General features: G+C 36.4%; 1 long non-coding RNA gene across 1 annotated transcript; it reads left to right on the top strand.

Annotated features, from left to right (window-relative positions):
* The first annotated feature begins 2,630 nt into the window (after positions 1-2,630).
* LOC147165782 (uncharacterized) lies at positions 2,631-10,164 on the top strand. The gene is made up of 3 exons (XR_015096442.1): positions 2,631-2,777; positions 9,832-9,889; positions 10,067-10,164. It is a non-coding gene; the product is annotated as an uncharacterized LOC147165782 (long non-coding RNA).
* Positions 10,165-10,708: the final 544 nt, after the last annotated feature.

Below are 10,708 nucleotides of genomic sequence, written 5' to 3'. Positions count from 1 at the left end.
AATGTAATAGAAAACCATGCAATTTAATTATTGGACGAAGCAATAGAACAATGTACATTACATAACAAATATTAGGTATGCCAAAAACAGTAAATTTGCCATGGATTTGATATATCTATATATACTGTATCTAACTCAATGCATATTGGAAATAATTATTTCTGTCACATGTAATCTTTGATAATTTCCCATTCTTTTGGATGTTACATTAGTGAATGCACAATAAAAAATAATTTGTCAACTCAGACTGTATTCATATACGGTCCTAAAATTGGCAAGAACAGCCTACATTACCATATTTGTTACTCAGTTTTCATTGGCTGACTAAACTGCATGCCTTAAAAATTAACTCTCCTTATAAATAAATAAATAAATAAATAAATAAATAAATAAACAAACAGTGCTATGGGTTGTGTTTGTGTCAAAAAAATGCTTCAAATAACAATTCCTATGGTAAAGTCAGAGCGGGTAAAATAAACTGCAAAAATATCTGTCAAAATATCAAAATACTACTCTGAGAGAATTCAAATCTATTCTAAAGAAATGTGAAACTAATGCTACGGGACAATGTGACTTATTCTACAATTGGCACACATTTGTTGTGTAATTATGTTTGTTGGAGCCATATTATAGTTTTCTTAGTTTTTCCTTTTCTGCGTGTGACTCGTGGAAATAATTAAATCAAGCCCAAGGTAATGAGCGTCAGGTGTGTGTGAACCTTGGAGGCAAACAGTTTTTGGACCGTGATCGTTGTGGTTGTTTCTGTATATGGAAAAGATTGTGTTGTGCTTTTGACATCAATGGAAAAATATTTGACTTTATGGAAATTAAATTGTTTTTGACCAAACGACCGAACATTTTGGGATTTTTGTTTTTTGGTGCAACGACACGCATCCAAAGAGTCCTCACCGGTTCACCTCTCAACAAATATAGCGTCTTACTGGAAATACTCTATAATGTTGTATTGATATATTACAATGTTTTTGTATATAGGCTACAGTATAGATATTGTGTAGTGTGTGCTTAAAATGATTCTGTGTTAACTGTATTGTAGTTGAATATCCTTGAGTTGTTAGTGCTGTGATTCTCCATTAAGTGCATGGGTGAAATCCATGAAGCCATTCGTGAAGCCATTCGTAGATGAAGTAAAATAAATAAAATGGATATGTACCAGTAAGTTTTTTTTTTTTAAATAAAATTGATGAAGTAGACAATCATTGTATCATTATTACTAATTATTTATTTTGGACATTTATTATTAATGCACAATGGGATCAAAGAACCGAGTGGGCTGAATGTGGCCTACAGAACGTGCATTTCCCTGTGTTATAGTCTTTCTATACTTCAGAAAAATTTAAAATGTAGTGCTTTAGTTTTCTCAGCCACCCGTACTCTATATTTATTGTGCCCATACATCCAGTTGCTTTGATACAAAAATACATGGTAGTTCTCTATTTATGCTGAACTGATGTACGACATGTTCTTTTCAGAGCAAAATTGAAAGGTGTTTCAAAATTGAGCTCAAATAGCAGATGCCAAACTTAGCACATACGAAGTCAAGAAAAATGCATGAAAATATGCAAGGTGTATTTTTCACCCCCTGATTGTTTACAGTATACATTTCTCATCAGTTCTGTTACGATAAAACAAACATACAAAACATCTCTGGTGTGTAAAAAAGGATCGCCAAACACTTTGCCGCTATTTTCAGCCTTACGTATAGCCCTCTTCTTCTAAGAGGCAAAACGGCAACACAATATTCCCACTAATACCGCATGCGGAGATCTCTAGAGCAATAAACTGATTCTAAGAGCACTCATCAATCTTTAATCCGTCCTCAGGCTCTACGGGGCCACAGTGAGTAAAAAAAAAAAAAAACACCAAATCTTCGAATCTGGCCAGATTGTAGTGTGCTTTAGGTTCAAGCGAAGGACTGGAGGACTTGTTGACAGTTGGTTGGGGCCAGTTCTAAAGAAACCATTTAGATCGTACTACTCAATGATATCCTTTTTGTGTCAACTCTAGGTTTTGGTTATTCTTTTAAAAGCTGTTAAGAAGCAATAAAAAATTGTTGTAAACACAACACATTAACACCTGCACACACGTTGACAAAAATGCACGGCAAAAGTCCTGAAATGTTGAAAGCAACTCAAAACGTCACCATGGACTGGCAGCTATGAATTCGGAATGTGTTGGAAGGTGATCTAATGTGAGTTTGAGTTCTTTTTTCCCATGCATGTGAAAATCAAGGGCACAGTCCAAGCTGACAGGACAGAGGACAGCCTAACGAACGATCGCAACAAAGCCACAAACAGCAGCTGGGTGTGCAACCTGTGATTCGTTGCCAAATGGATGTGACAGTTCTCCCCAACATAGATGAGTGAACCAATAGAGCCTCGCTGAGTCTGGAGAGCAGCAATGAAAAATTAATTCAGACACAGAAAAAAATTAAGTGCTTCTGGAAGCGTGTGTTGTCTGTCCCTAGACGTTGCTCGCTCGGCATTGAGGTCCGCTTTAAATGTGTCTATTCTGAGTGGAAGCCGGCAGCTTGTAATGTGACCTAAGTAACTGCCTGCTGACTGATAGTGTGAGCCTTCGCCCCGCCATATGTTTTCTCACTGACGCGTCACAACGCAGCGGACTCAAGTAAATGTTTATAATGCAAGCAAAATGTGACCTGCGAGCCTTGCTCTGAGGAAAGAGCAAAAGAAAATGACACCGTCCACGGGGGACAGAAGAGAACGTCACAGAACGCCAGCTTGGAAGCAGTTTTAAAAGTAAGACGACGCACCATGAGGGCTTTGGCACTACTGTCACAATAGCAACATCAAGGACGCAGCGTAAGAGGATATAGCAGGGGCCAATCGAACCATCTGTATCGTCATGCTCGAAGCTTGTTTATTTTTGACATGATACTTCTGCGCTCGTTCAAGTAATGGCAGATAAGTAGTTTTTTTTACCCCCAAACTTAACAGAACTGGGTAAAGTTCTGTCCACAGACATTCAGCACCCCCCACCCCCCGCCCCCACGTCTCCCCAGAAAGGCAAATAGCGACCATGCTAACCTGTATCCTCATGTTAGCAAGATTTCCCTTTCCTGCATGTTGGAGGTAAAAGGAGAAATTGCCCTGAAAATGATTTGAGAGTCCAAACTAAGAACAGTTCATATTATTCTTAGTTTGTGCTCAAATTACACAAAACATGATGAACATTTAAGCTTTGTGAATTAATTTTGTCACTATATTTAACGGCTTTTCTGAGCAATCAAATCACTATTTTTTTGTTTTTGTTTGTTTTGTTATCAGAAAGGCACACATACGAACCATGCTAACCGTGATCCTCAGGTTAGCAACATTTCCATTTCCTGTACAGTGAAAAAGAGAATTTGCCCTGGAGATGATTTGGGAGTACCAACTACTAAGGACTAAAATTATACTTTGTGAATTATTAAAAAAAAAAAAAATCGAAAAAATGTAGACATGGTTTTGTTTGGGTTGAATAAGGATCTCATATTAATATCTGTAAATGTAGTATATAATTCCATTGACTGCTAACAATTTTTGTTTTATCCTGTTAATAGTACATTTCATATCTACACAAGTAGAAGGATACTAAAACAAGACAATTCCATGCTTTATATTGTATCGATGTATACAATAAACAGCATGTTGGCACATGGCCCCTTTGGCAAATTAAATTGCCCATCCCTTTTGAGGTTACTGCATTTTCAAAAATGGGACTTTCATTTTGTATTTATTTTTTGTAAAAAAAAAAAAACTCTCTGGTTGCAGCACAAAGGCACCTATAGATTTATCGCTTGTCTTCCCCCCTATGGAATACAATCACCATGGATCTCGGTCCCTTTCCAAAGAGGTTCCCATTAAATTTTGATGAGACGCACACTGATGACACCATTAAAGTATCATCTAATTCATAAAAATCTATAGTGATTCAAATGGTTGAAGTAAATAACCATGTCTAGGTCAAATCTTCTTTGTTGTGAAAGAAATTGGCAGTGCAGGGTCAGGATTTAGAATCAACCAAATTTGGTTAGACTTGAGTATGATTTTCTATTTCAATCAATTGAATTTAACAAGGAAAATCTGATTTGCTCACACACTATATTTTTGACAGATAAAATATTACATAGATAGACTTAACTAATCAAGTGAGGTTATGTGCTTATGTAGGATCTGGTACAAAATGCCTTCTTGATCCAGGGTAGCGCAGTCAAAGTCATTCACTCATTGATTTCTGCGGGTGACAAATGTTTAAGCCAGAGCGCTGTGCACCTGAATAGTTTCATTTCCTCTCTAAATGTGTCCTATAAAAAGGTAGACTTGGGGAATACATATTGGCTTCTATAGTAGGTTAACTGCTGCAGAAGCGAAGCAGGTGGTCAGGTGATGACAATCAACAGACAGCATTGGTGGCCTAATTTCTTCATGTCAGACAACACCATATGGCTCCTCTGCACTGTACCTACTTAGAGGCTGCATCCACACAAGTATGCAAGCATCATAGTCTTCACAATTAATTAAGAAAAAAAAGATGGAGGAAGTGGGTGAACTTTACTATATATACTATAAAAGACATTAAGACGGGATAGAAGTCTCTAACGTATTCATTTGTCATATATGGCATGTCCTTGAAAGGATCTTTATTTCCACACTGCTGAAATGTAGCAGTATAGAGAAAATACAGATACCATTTAAAAGTTCAGATGTAAAAGTAGAAAATATTCAACTGATCTCTCTCCAGTCTGGGAAATGTTTCACATAGAAAACAGGCATAATCTGTATTGAATGGATTTTTATGGAGATTTCAACTCCCTTAAATTAATAACAGGCCACCATACTATGCTGTCGTTGGCAATAGTCAGCAATCTGAAATAACAATGCAGATCTAAATATGGTACCAAAAATAAAAAAAAGCTTTAAGAATCTTGGCAAAAGATTGCTTCCAAAAATGCAACTCGAAAGGGTTTCGTGACAGCTCTGCCTGCACATAGTCACAGAAAAAAAAAAAAAATTGAGAGCCTCAAAGAGTTACCAGTAGAATATTTATTCATAGGCATGTGACTGGAGACAGTGATTGCTGACACGGAGTCTCTCAAAGCTGAGGTGGTGACAGGTAACAGGGTAAACTATATGTGGCGCAGAGACAGGCCAATCCCTGATGTGCCAGCAATGAGGATGTGATGCGTATGTAGCACAGAAACCACAACACATCATTTACTTACTACAATCCATGTTGGTGAACATAAGGTGGCACAATTTGTTGGCGCATTAAACAATCAAAATAGCGACTGCTATTCTGCCAGCTAATCCTTTTAATAAGTAAATTCATGTCGGTTGTTCAGAACTCGGTTATATCTTTAACCACTGGTTAAGTAGATTTAACCGACGGTTAACTTTAACGGCACTGTTATCTTGTTATTCAAAACTTTGGTAACTTTGACATGATTGTTCTGATTATTCTGATGAAGAGTTACGCACACGCTACCACTTAGCAGTAATACAATGCCAAGTCTCATGCTGAGTCCAAAGATAAAGACAAAAAATGTGTTTTTTAAGACGAGTTCTAAAAATGGACAGGCTTGCCCAACATTTAGTGGGAGGTGATTCCAAAGAGAGGTTACCTGTGATGTTTCTTGTTTGCTTTCACGTCAATGATCAAACAGACAACAACACTGTGAATAGCGGCTAATTATTTAATTTTAATTTATAAGAATTTTTTTTTAAACTAATTTTAATTTTAAAAAATTACAAATATTAGTAATAGTTAGATGAAAAATGCACACATATTAGATGTATGTAAGTACAAAAAGACAAATAATTCAAAACTCTGCTATCAAAATATTACACAAAAATACAAATATGTTAGACAAAAAAAACCAGACAAAAATATAAAAAATAAAATCAGACAAACATATGCAATATTATATGCTACAAAATTATTGGCAAAAATAAAAAAATATTGCACAAAATATTTACGGAAAATACACATAGTAGAAACAAATAAATTATAATGAATAAAAAAAAATACCCAAAACTCCTAAATTGCTTCAACCATTGATTGAATAACGTTTTCTTCGCCAGCAGAAAAGTTCCTGCAAATTTTTTTGCCAGGTGTCATTTGGATAGTATCCATTTCTTTCGCCAAACTGGAAGTAAACAAAAAGAGGAATTGGGGGATGTATCGGTGCTAACCAGTGACATAACTAGCATGATTAACTTTGACGGTGCCGTTAACAAACAGCGTGACTTACCTTGTTTTGAACAATGCATAATTAACGGCTGGTTAGTTAACGGCGGGTTAAGAATTTTTAGGGAATTTAGGGGTTGAACAGTAGTTAAAATAACGGAGAATTAAACAACTGGGCCCAGGAGTCTTCCCAAGTGTCATCTTAACACAGAAATAAGACGGAGGACAAGTTTTCAGAGTGAGACTGTTGAGGGGGTCTCCTGTCATCCCCCCCATGGCTTCTCTGTAGGATCATGTAGCAGGGGTTGAATTAAGCAGAAAATGGGTTTGTGTAGCCTACAATGGTGCATAGATAAGAAAAAAGGACAAGTATTCAAAGTGCCCTGCAGAGGCGAGTTTGCAAAAATGCCTTGTTTCTGTTTGACTGGAATGCCTCGCTTTTAACGGCCCACTAGTGGGGGTCAACCACCAAGTGACAAAACAATATCGCGACATTTGCATGGCAGCATCCGTACAAATACGCAAGTTGTCAGGCATAGCAAGCTCAGCCTTTTCAAGCTGACAGCAATCCCTTTAGGTGCGAGACGAGTAAGGTTCAGCGGTGCAGGGGACGGCGAGAGATTTGGCGCTGGAGGAACGGTGAGAGGCTGCGGAAGTTGCATGCGGTGAGGTGTGTCAGGGCACGAGAGACAAAGCAACGATTACGCACAATGAGGAGAGCAGAGTGCATGCTGACACTAATGCAGTCCGAGGGGAGACACGAAACGGAGCGCTTGTGACAACTGTGCGAGGCCGTCACACTGCTGACAGACAGCATTATGGGTAACAAATAGAGCAAAATGGTATTTTTTTTTTTTAAACATACAGATATTTCTGGTTTGACGGAACCCCCAAAACAGTGAGAGGTAAAAGAACAGTTGACTGTTCAATGTGGCATGTAACATTTTTTTTTTATGCAGTTTTACATGTTTTAGCATTAACCTATTTGTTTTTTATTTGTACAGTTAGACTAAAGTGCATTTAGTTTGCAACATGGAAGAAAAGGTAAAAGGTAAAAAAAAAAAAATTCAAAGTTCCTGCAGGTCCTTTAAAGTAGGGCCCGACCTATACTGATTTTTGGCAAAAAAAATAAAAATAAAATAAATATGTATAATGTATAATCCCCTCCTTTTCTTTGCATTTCAATGGCTGTCAATTATCCGCAGATTTGTCATTCGCAGACCAGCCTAGTCCCTATTCATCGCAAATACCTGGTGTCAACTGTAAATATATTGATGAAAAAAATTATAAATTTGTTAATCCTTGTTAAATGTGTGCTTGTAATACCAGTAGTTGAATGAGTGTCATATTTATCACAATTATGCACTGTTTTTATTTTACTGTTTTTATTTTACTCTAAACAAAACGTGATTTTAGGTTGTGTGCATGTGAAAATAGTGACATCCAAGTCTATTAAATGTAAAATGATGTTTTTTTTTCTATATATACAATAAGTTCTGCTTTGATTTTGAATGGCAGGGCCATAGATTGGCGAATTTCATTTTATAATTAAGGATACAAGGTTATTGTACAGATTTAGGTGTAATAAATAATGAAACCATTCTTACTTGTTTGTTACTGTAAATTGTCAGAGAAGGTGAAAACAATCAACAAATATTTGCCATTTGGCCGTTTATTTTTGGCCAATTTTGTTTAAGTTCTTATGGAGATTCTTATAAAAAAAATTAAAAAATGTAAAGTCCTTAAATAGTTTTACGCTGCTCTAGATTGTAATTTATGAGGAAACGCGTACAGTATGTTATACCATGGTCTTATTTTATTATTTTTTAAATTGTAATCATTTGTAATAATATAAGTATTTGTGTGATAAAGCAGAATTTTTGATTTTTGAGTTTGGGTATGAACATATACTGTACATTTTCCTAGATTGTTCAAATGGTTGACAGTCAATGTATTTGACCTTAAAATGTTTTTTTTAATATAAATTTAAACATATTTAAATATTATGAGGTTTTATCATTGGATATTGTTATTCTTATGTATATTGTATGCGGCATATATAATTTGTACTGCATACTTCTGTTGAATATCTAAATGTAAAAAGGAGAACTGAACTCTTAAAAAGCAAAAATTATCAATTAATCAAGAGCAAATCAACAACCAATAAAATTGAAAAAACAAAATAACATTTAAGGTTTATGACAGAAGTATGATCTCTAATGTTGTTTCATTAAAAACAACATTAAAAAGTTTTTGAGGGAAAGCAAGGAAAAACAAAACAAAAAAAATCATCCAAAAACATATTTGAGAAAATAAGAGCCCATAAAGTTAGTGCATTAAAAGCAGATGCACCTTTGAGCCATTTGCTCGTCAAGTCAGGATGCGTTTACAACTTAACACATTTGACTGGGAAGCCATCAGGCTGTTGCACCATCATGAAGTTTGACAGCGCATTATACATGCACAGGGGAGCACTATTATTGGTTTTACTGAGTCTACCTGTGCGACTTCCTCAGGGGCAGCCTCCATCTCTTTTCGACAGATGGGGATCCTGATGTGTTCCTGACTGCATCTCACTTAAGGGATGTGCTTAGGCGCACGTTTGTTAAAGCAACACCTGTCTACAACTCTCCAGGTGTGAAATATTTAGATCCTTCTCTGCAAGTGCCCGTCATCATGTGTAACACTGGTGCCACTGCAATGTGCAGTATGAAATTGTTTTCCTATCAAGTAACACGCCACGTAGACTAAAACAAACAGACACTTTAATGTGACAAAGTGAGTCTATGTACATATAGTGAAACATATGTACGCTCTTATTCGTTACAGAAAAGACTGGCAAATCATCTGAATTGATTTCAGTTAGTGTCCTAAAAATAATCATTATTGAAGTGTATGAGTGGATTTATATGACGGCGTATTAGGGCCACATAAAAATATATTTTTTTAGAGGGTGGGGGCAATATTCCGAGAAAAAAATTATTACAAATTTGCCACTTTATAAAGTGGCAGATTTGCGAGAGAAAAAAACTCAGAAACTTGCATGACAAGTAAGGTTTAAATTAAGAATGAAGCCGTCTCTATCCTGTCTTTTCATTTTACAAACAGTGTCCAATTAACCACCAACGAATCCTCAAATTAGCTACGTGTATTTCTCGTACGTTTCTGAGTTTTTTTTCTCGCAAATCTTCCACCTTATAAAATCGCAAATTTGCCACTTTTTAAACTTGCAAATTTTCGAGTTTTCTCTTGGAATATTGCCCCAGCCCTCTAAAAAATATACGTGGCCCTAATACGCCGTCGTAGATTTGTCATATACATTTTTTTTTAAATAGTAGAACACTTCTTTTAATCTAGATTACCCAATGCTTTCATAGGGCAAATCAACGGAATTATTTGTGAAACATAAAAACATAATACCATAACTGACTAGAGAAAGTTGAACTTGCATAATGATAGCAGCTTCAAATTGTTAGTCGATAATTTTTTCTGAATTGAATTCACAATTCTGTGAATTGTGACAGCCCTAAAGGAGGATGAAAACCAATGACAGTGCAGAATTCTTACATGAGGAAACAACTCAAGAAGACTTGACCTAAAATGAACAATTGTCTTTTTTTTAAGGTCCTGAAAAGAAGAAATGTCCTGAAGAGTCCTGTATCGGGTATGGAAGATGCTACACGTGAGAAAAATGCTGATACCCTTCTTTTAAAGAAAGATGAAAAACAATGAAACTTAAAACTGACAAGCCACAACGTTTAAGGGAGAAACTTTTGGACATAATTGGAGCTTTTTGGAAAGTTGCATAAGCTCTATGTTTATCCATCCATCCATTTTATGTGCCGCTTATCCTCACTAGGTTCGCAGGCAGTGGAGCCTATCACAGCTGACTTTGGGCAAAAGCAAGCGTACAACCTGAACTGGTCGCCAGACAATTACAGGTCATATAAATAAAGAACTATTCACACTCACATTCGCACCTCTGGACAATTTTGAATCTTCAATTAACCAAGGCAATGTGTTTTTGGAATTTGCAATGAAGCTGGACTGCTGGACTGAATCGAATCCACCAAAATTGCGTTAGACCACCTACGCTGCTAGATAGACCTGGTTTCAGCGAGTCTAAAATCTAGTCTCCTTTTTGCCATCAAATGCTCAGATGCGCCGGGGGCTTCGATCAGCCGCTTCCACCGGAACGCTCAGTGAGACAGACTTTACACCGAATCCGCAGCGAGGTACAGCACGGCACCAAAATTAAGTTGCGCCCAATGTTACGACGAGGACATCAGCCTACAAAAATACAGCCCCGCGTTTACATTAAATGAACATAAAATTGTTTAAAAAAAAAAAGTGGTCAAAGGGATATGTGAAATATAAATTCACATATATAACAGAACATATGGTGTTCCACAGGGTTCAATACTGGGGTCTTTGCTTTTTTTATTGTATCTGCTGGGTTCATAAATATAATCATATTTTATTTTTCAATCAAGAAGGGTTC

The sequence above is a fragment of the Leptonotus elevatus genome, chromosome 11, assembly GCF_054856555.1.
Source record: "Leptonotus elevatus isolate MCC_2025b chromosome 11, RoL_Lele_1.0, whole genome shotgun sequence".
Taxonomy (NCBI): Eukaryota; Metazoa; Chordata; class Actinopteri; order Syngnathiformes; family Syngnathidae; genus Leptonotus; species Leptonotus elevatus.
The sequence above is the reverse complement of the archived record's forward strand: the minus strand, read 5'-3'. Positions and strand labels throughout refer to the sequence as shown.